Consider the following 13,465-nt stretch of genomic DNA (forward strand, 5'->3'; position numbering starts at 1 on the left):
TTCGTGAGTTCAGTGTTGGATAGATCAGTTCTAACCAGTCGTTAAAATGATTCGGTTCAAAGGAGTCATTAGGTCGCGAATCGGACATTAGCAGACGCGTTGTGTGTGAATCCCGTCTTTAGAACATTGCGAAAGATTTGTCAACACACAGAAAACACTTCATAACCGGATAGGATTTGTTTCCTGTTTATTTAAAGTATGCTTTATGTCAGCTGGTCAGAGAATCAGTCAATGTTTTTTGAGCGCATTTCACACCCAGCGGTAATTAAAGGAAGACGCCTGATAGCGCCACGTCTGATAGCGCCACATGCAACATGGATTCTGTCTTCCGACCTTTTGATTTTGATTAGCGTAATATGTGAAACATTAGAAAGCTAAGAATGCTTATTTTGAAGACAGAGAGTGTGCGAGCGGGGTAGGAGCTCACTGGTCGTTCTCTCTGTCACTCAAGTGCAGTAGTCATCTGTTCTACATCACTCATAAATCACAATAACTGATCAAATAAGGCTTTGGCGGGACAAAAATTTGTTTTGGCGGCCGCCAAAACATTTTCAATGTAGAAAAAACCCTGTGATACGGTTTTACAGGTCCATTTACAACCCTAGAAATTGGCCCTAGAATGACATGGTCTGTTTTTGCCTTATTTGGAAGGGTCATGAATATTAATGTAGAGTTCTGCTCTGATTGGCTGTTTCACTGCTAATTTCATTAGCTTCAGTGACAGAAAGACGTCTCTACTGTGCGTCATGACAATGGAGAGATTATGCATCCAACCTTTTATATGTTTGATCCTGTTTCTGACGAAGATGCAGATTTTGAGGAACAACCAATTGTTTTGAGATTGGAAATGGACGCTTCTGAGTGGTAACTTTAGTCTTTATTTTCAGTAAGAACCTGCAAAACGTTACATAACGTCAGTACTATAACTTCAGCCTACATGTGAACTAGCATATAACATTAACTTTACACGTTAACTCATAACGTCAGCAGTCACAACTTTGTTTTTAGCATTGTAAAAATATTTGTATTATTTTAATGTGTCACCGTTTGATTTTACAATGATAGCTTTTTCACTTTGAATTACAAACTCTAAACAGCGAACTGGGTAGCGCGTAAATATGTTGTTTGTACAGTACAGTAACGTTTTTTTAACAAATTGACTAGATGCCTTGTCAAATGACTATCGTTTCAACTTAAGTGGTGGAGAAGGTGAGGTTAGCTACACTCTAAAAAAAAAAAAGGTTCTATATTGCACCAAAAATGGTCCTTGGCTCGTAATCATAGGGGAACCTTTTTTAGTGCTATATAGCACCAATTATGGTGCTTCAGTGGTTCTTCAGCGGTTCTTCAGAGGTTCTTCAGCGGTTCTTCAGAGGTTCTTCACCGGTTCTTTGACTAAGGTGCTATATAGCACCTCTGAAGAACCGCTGAAGAACCACTGAAGCACCATAATTGGTGCTATATAGCACTAAAAAAGGTTCCCCTATGATTACGAGCCTTTTTTTTTAGAGTGTAGAAGGATCGAGTGAGCTATCTGTAAGCAACTAAACTAACATAGTTAGCTCCTGAGTTATGTGTTGTTGATGAAATATAGGCTAAATGATAATTATATCCGACAAAAGGCATTGCCATTAATATCTACGGTTGTATTTTGTCGATTTATATGACAACACTGGCAGGAAATAATATTTCTTTCCAAAACTTGCATTTTGTTCACAAATTTTGTTTTAAGATGGAAATTTGACAGGCTTGTGCTGCAGTTCAATGGAGTTCTATGGCGGTTTTGCCATCCAAACCAGCAGCCATATCACCCTGTAGCCCAAGACTGGTTTCCCACTGAAGCTAAGCAGGGCTGAGCCTGGTTAGTACCTGGATGGGAGACCAACTGGGAAAACTAGGTTGCTGCTGGGAGAGGTGTTAGTGAGGCCAGCAGGGGGTGCTCACCCTGTGGTCTGTGTGGGTCCTAACACCCCAGTATAGTGATCGGGACACTATACTGTAACAAGCACCGTCCTTCGGATGAGACGTTAAACCGAGGTCCTGACTCTCTGTGGTCATTAAAAATCCCAGGATGTCCTTCGATAAAGAGTAGGGGTGTAACCCCGGCATCCTGGCCAAATTTGCCCATTGGCCCCTGTCCATCATGGCCTCCTAATCATCCCCATATATATATATACGATTGGTATCATCCCTCAGTCTCCTCTCCACCAATCAGCTGGTGTGTGGTGGGCGTTCTGGCGCAATATGGCTGCCGTCGCATCGTCCAGGTGGTGCTGCACATTGGTGGTGGTTGAGGAGATTCCCCCCTTCTATGTAAAGCGCTTTGAGTGCCTAGAAAAGCGCTATATAAATGTAATAAATTATTATTATTATTATTATTATTATTATCCATGCCTTATTTCAAGGCTAGAATGGCTTGAAACAAGGTAACCAAGGCATTTTTTGAGGCATTGAGTCCATGGTAAAACTTCAGACATTACCACAAAAGGAATGGAACGCATGTGGCAGGGCACCTTTAATGACCGCAATCAGACTGATTTTAGGTCATTCCATCTCAAGTCATTCCATTTTTCTTTTTTTAGTCTTTATTTATTTCTATTGCAAAACCACAATTTTTTTATTTTTCTGTTAACTTTAGAACTTTTACTTGCAATGATTTATTGCCTCTTAAACTTTTTCGATGTATTGAAATTAAAGCCGACATGAAATCAAAATGGACAATTCTTTTTTTCTTTTTTTTTTGCAGAATTTTGATATAAATGATTTATCTGTGCACAGATAATTAAAAAAAAATATATGCTAAATAATATTTAATCAAAAACGTTAACCTCCCTCGAAACAGCATCTGTTCTCTTCATGACGTGTGTCTCGATGGAGGGCGGGGCTTAATATCCTCCACAACTGTCATTCAAATCAAATCAATCAATTTAATCATTACAATCAATTCGCAAATCGCGCCCGTCATTTTTCTCATTCCAGAAACCATTTAACTCGGATTTACTTTACAATATGGAAGAAAAGACTCAACTTCTGTTTCATGCTGAGATTTCTTTCTGAGTCAACTTGAAGTAAAAAATTGTCTCTATTTGCTTATACACATGCCTGGTCTTGTTGTGCACGATTGTTAACAGTTCACAAGGCATCATTTACTATTTTGTCCTCTGTGGTACTCGATAGCAGTAGTCAGTAGGAGTTGTTGGACTATGTTTGCATCCACTGAAAAGAAACGGCCAGTGTCAGTTTAAACCTATTGTCCCTTGTTTTATGTTTGTTGAGTTTGGCATTGTGGCAAGTTTTTTTTTCTAATCGCAAGGTAAAATGAAAGTTGAATAGATTATTTTACCTTCAACTCTAAACATTAATTCAACACAAGAACATTAATTCTGCAGCTCACGAATCAGCTGTTTTTTTTTACCCAGAGGGCAGTTCTCACCACCTGAGCCGTGGCACCGCTGTTGTGACCCCAGAATCATGCAGTGGGTGGTAACACACAAGAAAGAGCTGTTGGTCAATATGTAATGTTCATGGGTTTTCATTAATAAATATCACTGACTTCTAGACCAGTCTAGTCTGCCAATGTGTGAGTGAGTGGGTGTGTGGTAAGATGGTATCTTGAGTTAATAACTTCAGATAAAACGCTGCCGTGTTTGACTGAGAAGTGAAGATTGAGTAGACATTTGACTAGCGGCATAAAGTCTGGTCCATTTTGAAGCGTATTATTTTTCATCTGGAATGACCCAATTAGAAAGGAAGAAAACTTTGGAGCCCCTAAAGGGACACGGTGGTGAAAAATATATGAGATGGGAGGAAAAATAATAAGTCAATGCTTTTGCAAATGTTTGCATTCCCTAACAAAACATTTTGCCCTGAGAAATTTTGCATTCACTCAAAAAAACTTTCCAGCGAGAAACTTTACGTTCGCATACAGAACCTTTTGCATTCCCTCGAGAAACTTTGCGTTCGCTCACAAAAACTTTCCCCCAAGAAACTTTGCATTCACTCACAAAAACTTTCCACCGAGAAACGTTTTCGTTCGCACACAGAACCTTTTTCATTCCCTCGAGAAACTTTGCGTTTGCTCACAAAAACTTTCCTCCAAGAAACTTTGCGTTTGCTCATAAAAACTTTCCACCAAGAAACTTTGCGTTCGCTCACAAAAACTTTCCACCGAGAAACTTTGCATTCGCTCATAAAAACTTTCCCCCGAGAAACTTTGCATTCTCTCATAAAAACTTCCCTCGAGAAATGTTGCGTTCGATCATAAAAACTTTACCCCGGGAAACTTTGCTTTCGCTCATAAAAACTTTCCCCCGAGAAACTTTGCGTTCGCTCATAAAAACTTTCCCCCGAGAAACTTTGCGTTCGCTCATAAAAACTTTCCCCCGTGAAACTTTGCGTTCGCTCATAAAAACCTTTCCCCCGAGAAACTTTGCGTTCGCTCATAAAAACTTTCCCCCGAGAAACTTTGCTTTCGCTCATAAAAACGTTCCCCCGAGAAACTTTGCGTTCGCTCATAAAAACTTTCCCCCGAGAAACTTTGCGTTCGCTCATAAAAACTTTCCCCCGTGAAACTTTGCGTTCGCTCATAAAAACTTTCCCCCGAGAAACTTTGCGTTCGCTCATAAAAACTTTCCCCCGAGAAACGTTGCTTTCGCTCATAAAAACGTTCCCCCGAGAAACTTTGCATTCGCTCATAAAAACTTTCCCCCGAGAAACTTTGCATTCTCTCATAAAAACTTCCCTCGAGAAATGTTGCGTTCGATCATAAAAACTTTACCCCGGGAAACTTTGCTTTCGCTCATAAAAACTTTCCCCCGAGAAACTTTGCGTTCGCTCATAAAAACTTTCCCCCGAGAAACTTTGCGTTCGCTCATAAAAACGTTCCCCCGAGAAACTTTGCATTCTCTCATAAAACCTTTCCACCGGTAAACTTTGCGTTCGCTCATAAAAACTTTCCCCCGTGAAACTTTGCGTTCGCTCATAAAAACTTTCCCCCGAGAAACTTTGCGTTCGTTCATAAAAACTTTCCCCCGAGAAACTTTGCGTTCGCTCATAAAAACTTTCCCCCGAGAAACTTTGCGTTCGTTCATAAAAACTTTCCCCCGAGAAACTTTGCGTTCGTTCATAAAAACTTTCCACCGAGAAACTTTGTGTTCGCTCATAAAAACTTTCCCCCGAGAAACTTTGCATTCTCTCATAAAAACTTTCCCCCGAGAAACTTTGCATTCTCTCATAAAAACTTCCCTAGAGAAACTGTGCGTTCGCTCATAAAAACTTTCCCCCGAGAAATTTTGCGTTCGCTCATAAAAACTTTCCACCGAGAAACTTTGCTTTCGCTCATAAAAACGTTCCCCCGAGAAACTTTGCGTTCTCTCATAAAACCTTTCCACCGGTAAACTTTGCGTTCGCTCATAAAAACTTTCCCCCGAGAAACTTTGCGTTCGCTCATAAAAACTTTCCCCCGTGAAACTTTGCGTTCGCTCATAAAAACTTTCCCCCGAGAAACTTTGCATTCGCTCATAAAAACTTTCCCCACGAGAAATTTTGCGTTCGCTCATAAAACCTTTCCACCGAGAAACTTTGCTTTCGCTCATAAAAACGTTCCCCCGAGAAACTTTGCTTTCGCTCATAAAAACTTTCCCCCGAGAAACTTTGCGTTCGCTCATAAAAACTTTCCCATGAGAAACTTTGCGTTCGCTCATAAAAACTTTCCCCCGAGAAACTTTGCATTCTCTCATAAAAACTTCCCTAGAGAAACTTTGCGTTCGCTCATAAAAACTTTCCCCCGAGAAACTTTCCGTTCGCTCATAAAAACTTTCCCCCGAGAAACTTTGCGTTCGCTCATAAAAACTTTCCCCCGAGAAACTTTGCATTCGCTCATAAAAACTTTTCACCAAGAAACTTTGCATTCGCTCATAAAAACTTTCCCCACGAGAAACTTTGCGTTCGCTCATAAAAACTTTCCCCCGAGAAACTTTGCATTCGCTCATAAAAACTTTTCACCGAGAAACTTTGCGTTCGCTCATAAAAACTTTCCACCAAGAAACTTTGCGTTCGCTCATAAAAACTTTCCACCGAGAAACTTTGCATTCGCTCAAACTTTCCACCGAGAAACTTTGCGTTCGCTCATAAAAACTTTGCATTCTCTTGCAGAACCTTTGCGTTCCCCTGAGAAACTTTGCATTCAGTTGCAAAACCTTTTGAGCTCTTTGTGATCGAATGCAATGTTTCTCGGGCAGAACGCAAAAGTTTGACTGACATAAAAAGCAACCGATCACAGTTCGTTTTGTCAACGTTTCGTTTAGGGGCGGGGTCTATTTGAGATAAACTATAGCACAATAATAGACTGGTATGTGAAAAAAATATTAGTATTGTAAATGTAAAATATACATTACTGCTTTTGGATATCTAGTTTATATTCTGCTAAAAGTGCCAAAAGCATGTCTCTGTACTCCTAGAAAGATTTCAGACAGTTCTTTTGGACTTTTAAAAAGAGAGTTTGATTGTGAAACTCTACAGCAGATTGAAGCACAGAGGAGATGGATGGCTGTTACAGGCGATCAAAGGCAGAATGAAAAAAGGAATGACACAGCTGGATCAGGAAGGTGCGGAAAGGAAAAAAAAACATCTATTGTAAAGGAAGCAAGAAAAGATTGAGAGTATCTTGAGAACAAAAATAAAAAAATAAATAATACAATCTGAAAGATGTGTGACAGCAGCATACTGCGCAAAAACAACAACAAAAAAATACAAACACGCCACTTTCTGACATGCCTTTAGATTTGATCTTCTGACACAGCTTGGAAAATGACGCGTCCTATCTCGCATTAGCGTTTGATCGCCAGTTCAGAGACTATTATTAAAGTGATCTCTAAATGTGACACATCAGCACTGAAAACTGAAAACGCACCAAGAACCATATAAAAGAATGCCACACAAAATGAAAATATTTGGATGAGGATTACAGTGGTTGTGAGGCAGTGATGCACTGATATTCCTCAAACATTATAGATAGGCCTTATTCAAAACCTTTAAACCTATTAGTATTAAAGTACTGCAATTCATTCTGCCTGCATGACGCACTTATCATACAGAATTTATTTTGTAGATCATTTCAGTTTCAGTTTTTGTAATCTTTATACCTTTTTAAGGATTGACTTACAATGTTTGCCATGCAATATGTAGTTGACATTGTATTATTAAGTATGCAAATTCTATTCTTGTTGATCATCTTTGCACTGAATAATGAATGGTATTTGGTGATTGGTCTTTATTACATTTACAACACCGGTCAAATGTTTAGTATAATTGTGAATTTTTTTTTTTTTTTTTATGTTTTGAGAAGTCTCTTCTGCTCACCAAGGCAGCATTTATTTGATCAATGTTACAGAAAAAAATGTAATATTGTAAAATATTATTACAGTTTAAAGTAACAGTTTTCTATGTGAATATATAGTAAAATGTAATGTATGCCTGTGATCAAAGCTGAATTTTCAGCATCATTACTCCAGTCTTCAGTGTCACATGATCCTTCAGAAATCATTCTAATATGAGGATTTGCTGATCAAGAAGCATTTCTGATTATTATTAATGTTGATATTTTTGTGGAACCATTCAAAATTGTGGGGTTTAGTAAGATTCCCCCCCCAAAAAAAGAAAGTAATACTTTTATTGAGCAAGGATGCATTAAGTTGATGACATTGTAGAATTTGCATACTGAATAATAATCTTGTTGATCACCTTTGCACTGAATAATGATTGGTATTTGGTGATTGGTCTTTATTACATTTACAACACCGGCAAAATGTTTAGTATAATTATGTTTTTTTTAGGTTTTTTTTTATGTTTTGAGAAGTCTCTTCTGCTCACCGATCAGCATTTATTTTAACAAAAATACAGTAAAAACTGTAATATTGTAAAATATTATTACAATTTAAAAGAACTGCTTTCAGCATCATTACTCCAGTCTTCAGTGTCACATTATCCTTCAGAAATCATTCTAATATGATGATTTGATGCTCAAGAAGCATTTCTGATTATTATCAATGTTGATATTGTTGTGGAAACATTCAAAAGTGTGGGGCTTATGCTGCGTTCCAGGCAGGTTTTTGAGCTCATAAGTTACAACTTCAAACCACGACTCACGACTTTGTAGATTTCCAGGCAAAGTCACGCCAAACCGCCTGAGCGCAAGGAATCGTGTGTTAGCTAGCTAGATGTAAACAAAGCATGGCGGACCGTATGAGGCTTATGCTAATTTACAATCATTTCTATCGCCAAAGGTGCTTATTTGAGGGAAACAGAGGAGAAAAAAACAGAGCATACGGCAAGAGAAGCTGTTATACCTTTTATGTTACGTTATTTGTATATTTGTTTCATATATACCGCATCCTTAGGGGCTGCCATTGTTGATGTGACGTCAGAGCTCGTAACTGGGAGTGCATCGATCTAGTATGAGTTCACAGGTGGGAAGTCACGGGTTTGACTGCCGTTCCAGTTGTTGTGAACTTTTATCTTCTAAAGTGTAGGAAACTCAGAAGATGAAGACCAGGAGACTTCGGGATCAAACAGAAGTTATTCTTTTAATGAGAACTCTCTGTGCTGCAGGTCGTCCGAAAACAGTCTGACTCAAACAGCATACCTGATAGGTTATATACATTCCAAAGGGGGAGGGATTTACATTGAGGTTGAACAAAGCATGTAAATTAAATATACAGAGAGGGGAAAACCGTCCAGGCAGAGTATCACCAATCCTACTCCTAATCAGCATAACTATTCAAACGCATAGAGGCAACGACGGTGAGAGTCTGAAAACAGGTCCGGCAGGAATCTCCTGCTGGAAACTCAACAATCTTCCTTTATACCTCAAATGCTCACTGTAAAACAGGCCCAGGAATTCTCCTGCTGGAAAAACCCCAGAATTATTATCTATACCTTAAATGCTAAATACAATGTACTTTCTTAAATTTGTAATCCCACACAGTGCACTTTCACGGGTAGAAGGTTGGAAAAACACGGATTACGGGTTTGCCTGGAATATGGCATTAGTACGTTTTTTCCCCCCTAAAATGTTTTTCAAAAAAAATTATTTAATACTTTTATTGAGCAAGGAAGCATTAAGTTGATCAAAAGTGACTTTTGGAAATAGAAATCTTTTATAACATTAAACATTTCTTTACTATTTCTAAATAATCCTGAAAAAATTATCAAGTTTTCAATTGAAAAAATGTATAATTAGTCCAATATATGGTTAATTAGAACCATTATTAATAATTGAGCACCAATAATATTTGATGATAATTGACCATCAAATCATCATATTAGAATGATTTCTGAAGGATCATGTGACACTGAAGATTGGAGTAATGATGCTGAAAACAGTTATTTTAAATTGTAATAATATTTCATTATATTACAGTTTTTACTGTATTTTTGATCAAATAAATGCTGCCTTGGTGAGCAGAAGAGACTTCTCAAAAGATAAAAAAACATAATTATACTAAACATTTGACCGGTGTTGTAAATGTAATAAAGACCAATCACCAAATACAAATCATTATTCAATGCAAAGATGATCAACAAGAATATTATTCAGTATGCAAATTCTACAATGTCATCAACTTAATGCATCCATGCTCAACAAAAGTATTACGTATTAGTGGACTTACTAAACCCCACAGTTTTGAATGGTTCCACAAAAATATCATCATTAATAATAATCAGAAATGCTTCTTGAGCAGCAAATCATCATATTAGAATGATTTCTGAAGGATCATGTGACACTGAAGACTGGTGTAATGGATAAGGAATAAATTACATTTTTAGAATATTATTTACAATAGAAAATAGTTCTTCAATAATATTTCACAATATTACTGTTTTTATTTTTGATCAAATAAATGCAGAGACTAAAACACATTAATCTTAAAATCCTAATTATTCCAAACCTTTGACCTGTAGTGTTTGTACTTTAGTCAAGTAAGTGCTTAGCCAATGCATTGCAATCAAACCTCAGGACTCGAGAGTTTCCTTCAAGTGTCTCATTAAACTGTGTGTCAATCTACAGTTGAACTGATTTTAGATGTAATTTAAGACTGATTATACACTATTTAAGCATGCTTATGATGCTTATATGTTATGATTTGCAGAACGATACACAAAATCAGGCTTGCTTAGCGAAAAGCTTTTGCCTTTTGATTACTTTTTGGGGATAATTCATGGAATACATCCTCTAATTTCATTTACGCAGAATCAAAAGCTAAAGCTGTAACACTTTTTTTTTCATGTATCACTCACAATGCTTTTTCTTTCAGGAGCAGCAGATATAGTTGAAAATGTTATTTAAAGAATATCATGCACGCACACACACATACACACACACAATGGACTGACAGGCTGCCGGATAGGGTCTTTAACTTCGCTCAGGCAGCCCACACACACCCCACATGTGCTTGGGTTGCATTCGCTTGTATCGCTCTCTCTCTCTCTCTCTGATTTCCATAGCGAGCAGCGGACAGGGTGGTAGAGAGGAGGCTGCAGAGAGGAAATGGTCCATTTCTCCCGGTGCTTGGGAATGGAAACAGAGGAGCATATGTTGGGATTTGAAGAGTCAATCCATGAATAACCTGAAGCGATGTTTCTTCTCTCTCTCTCGCTCTCTTTCTGGGCAGACTAGAAGTGCAGTAGAGCTGTGCAGGGAGAGCTGGCTTCCCTAAAGTATCAGGCTGTAGTCAAAAATATTTACAGTGCCAGGAGGTATTCAGCGAAATATTCGAAAAAATTCGATATCGAGCTGACCTCTCACTGGGCATCTGATGCCTCTCTCGCACTCTCCATCTCTCGCTCGTTCTTGCTGCTGCTTCTGAAACAGTTTGGCACACAACAACAGATTTGCTTTATCAACTATGCTATGTATAGATTTCAAATTATGTGTTTTAATAATTATCATCAAGGTTTTGACAGTAATGATGGCCTGGAGCCGGTGTGGCGAAGATTAGGATTGTTTTGTCACAATGTCTTGCGTCTAGTTTCTGAACTTATTATTATGGTGAATTCTGCTGATGTAAATGTGTCACCAAGGTAATATTATCTAGCAGACATCAATAACATTTTGTTGAAATTGCAAGAGTGATGTTAAACATGTTTTGCACCATATGCAAAAGTATGTGTACAGTGTACATTTGTAGCTTATATCTGTATAATATCCAGCAGTTGTCGCATAAAAACCTAATGAATTATTTGTTGTTAATTTGTTAATATTTAAGGAAAGGGCAAGTGGAGTTCTGAACTAATAATCTTATTATCAGTCATTTTTGATGGGAAAATGAACATGCATATGGCACAGATTTGTTTATTATTTTTTTTTTATTGCAAAAAATCTAATTATAGATTTTGTTCTCAGTGATAGAGTAGCAAGACATTTACAAACTGATACCAGCATTATTTATTACGCTATTAACTGTCTTGTGTGCATTAGTTTCTGATCTCCTTTTCAATCATATATTTGAAATCTGGAATAATTCGTGCTCTTCTGATTCTGTTGAAGTGAGTCGAGGTTGTTTTAGAGCGGATGGCCACTAGAGGGCAGGGCAGATCCAGACTGGAGAGATCACTGCATTTACTGGCACATTAATGTTCACACTGTCTGTGTTCAATATCTTCACATTATCAACATTAAGCATTTGGTGAAAAAGACTGCAAAAATAATTTACAAGGAAATGAAATCCGCTGAGCAAATAAGTGAAAAGAATAACACAACTGAAAAATTTATTAATTATAGTGTGTGTGTGTGTGTGTGTGTGTGTGTGTGTGTGTGTGTGTGTGTGTGTGTGTGTGTGTGTGTGTGTGTGTGTGTGTGTGTGTGTGTGTGTGTGTGTGTGTGTGTGTGTGTGTGTGTGTGTGTGTGTGTGTGTGTGTGTGTGTGTGTGTGCTGGCTGTGGTTTAAGAGCAACAAAATTGCACTCAGAAGATTGGCACATCATAGATAGATAGATAGATAGATAGATAGATAGATAGATAGATAGATAGATAGATAGATAGATAGATAGATAGATAGATAGATAGATAGATAGATAGATAGATAGATAGATAGATAGATAGATAGATAGATAGAATGATAGAACAAACAGATAGAAGGATAACAGTTATGAGACAGATAGGTGTGTGTGTGTGTGTGTGTGTGTGTGTGTGTGTGTGTGTGTGTGTGTGTGTGTGTGTGTGTGTGTGTGTGTGTGTGTGTGTGTGTGTGTGTGTGTGTGTGTGTGTGTGTGTGTGTGTGTGTGTGTGTGTGTGTGTGTGTGTGTGTGTGTGTGTGTGTGTGCGCGTGTGCGCGCGCGCGCGCGCGTGTGCAGCTTTGGCTATACTAGTGAGGGCCAAATATCCTCACTTAGTATTTAGTGAAATATATTGACAACCAACTAGTGAGTACATTTTACTGGTCCTCTCTAAAAAGCTTTATAATTCGGCCAAGACATGTTTTCTTTAAATCTTGCACGTTTCTGTGATGGGAGGAATTTAGGGGAGGGGTTGGGTTAGGCCATAGAAAATATAATTAACCTGATATAAAATCAATGGAAGCATATGCAATATCCTCGCTAATATAGTGAAACGAATGCGTGTGTGTGTGTCTGTGTTTGTATGTATGTGTAAAATGTCGCCACAAAGATGGCAATATCCTAATTTTTTTGGTTCCCATGAGGAAAATGTTTATGAAAATATAAAAATACAGAAAGTTTTATGTTATGGGTAGGTTTAGTGTAAGGGGGTAGAATATACAGTGTGTACAGTATAAAATCATTATGTCTCTGGAATGACCCCATACCATCCCCAATGTCCCCCACTGTGTGTGTGTGTGTGTGTGTGTGTGTGTGTGTGTGTGTGTGTGTGTGTGTGTGTGTGTGTGTGTGTGTGTGTGTGTGTGTGTGTGTGTGTGTGTGTGTGTGTGTGTGTGTGTGTGTGTGTGTGTGTGTGTGTGTGTGTGTGTGTGTGTGTGTGTGTGTGTGTGTGTCTGTGTGTGTCTGTGTCTGTGTGTGTGTGTGTGTGTGTGAGAGGTTTTTCCTCAGATTGCCAAAGAGGAACAGATGTCATGGATCAGACAGACACTTACACACTCCCACAGTTCTCACTAAAATCTCTCTCTCTCCATACACACACACACACACACACACACACACACACACACACGCACACATGCACATTTTACAAACACAGCAGATTTTTGTCAAGTATTACAAGAATTGGCTATACAAGGCAACAAAGAATCTCATACGCTAATTGTAGTGTTAATATGTGAATGTAAACTATATATATATATAATAATTCAAATTGACTTTAATTACTTTCTACCCTCACATTTCTAGACTTATGATGAACCGTTCATTGGTGCATGTTATTCCAAAGAAAATGTATGTTTGCCTTCATAATCCTTGTGATGACTTGCTCTGAAACAATTTTCTTTTTAGGCTAA

This window comes from Gobio gobio, assembly GCF_949357685.1.
Source record: "Gobio gobio genome assembly, chromosome: 7".
NCBI lineage: Eukaryota > Metazoa > Chordata > Actinopteri > Cypriniformes > Gobionidae > Gobio > Gobio gobio.